Source organism: Cyprinodon variegatus, unplaced genomic scaffold (assembly GCF_000732505.1).
Source record: "Cyprinodon variegatus isolate N-32 unplaced genomic scaffold, C_variegatus-1.0 Scaffold276, whole genome shotgun sequence".
Classification (NCBI taxonomy): domain Eukaryota; kingdom Metazoa; phylum Chordata; class Actinopteri; order Cyprinodontiformes; family Cyprinodontidae; genus Cyprinodon; species Cyprinodon variegatus.
The window spans coordinates 692,309-693,212 of NW_015150729.1; positions in this window are offsets into that span (position 1 = coordinate 692,309).

The window sequence follows — 904 nt, forward strand, 5'->3', positions numbered from 1 at the left end:
GATAGATAGATAGATAGATAGATAGATAGATAGATAGATAGATAGATAGATAGATAGATAGATAGATAGATACTTTATCTCAAGCTGGGAAATTGCAGTATAGCAGCAGCTTTATACATAGTGACAGACAACACAATGAGGTAAAAAAGTAAAATTAAATCTAGTTTGTTGTCTCTTAATGAATAAAACAGTTTTTTCCGCACCTCTAATTTCCTCCCCGCAAGTATCCAATACACATGGCCTCTTTAGACTGTTCGTCATTTGAAGTTAAAAAGATGATCAACATTTCTCTGCTTCCATCCAATAAGGTTGACTCTGTTTTTATAAGGTGTTTATTATAAATTAGAGAGCCTAATTAAAGTAATTAATGAGGGCTCTTCATGTTTTTTTTCTCATTTTGATCATTAGTGGAAACTCCCTGTAGTGTTTAGAGGAGTAATGTCGGGTTCTCCTGGCTGCAGATTAGAGGTGTAATGAGCTAAATATTGATATGTTGACTGAAATCCTGGAAGCTGAGATTTGTGTTGATTTGGATTAAATTCAAAATAACACTGGTTGTCATGACCACTCTTTCCTCATTCTTTAACTACGTTCCTTTACTATATCCCTCTGTTTGTGGAAATAAGATGATACTGCAAATCCATCTGAGGCAATGGAGTTCATCTAGGTTATGTTGATTTGCTAATTAGACATTAATTACTTTCTAAACCATTAACACTTGCAGAAATAATTGATATCAAAGCAGGTAACATAAAACTAAAAATAAAAAAGGGCAGATTCTAAATCTGAAGCATTGTCTAAGCACTATGGTGGTTACTGCAGATCTTCCTATTGTTGCCATTTGTCTTTGTTTCAACTCCTGATTTTGATGCCTAATCACTTTCCTCATTGTCCTATTTTCTCC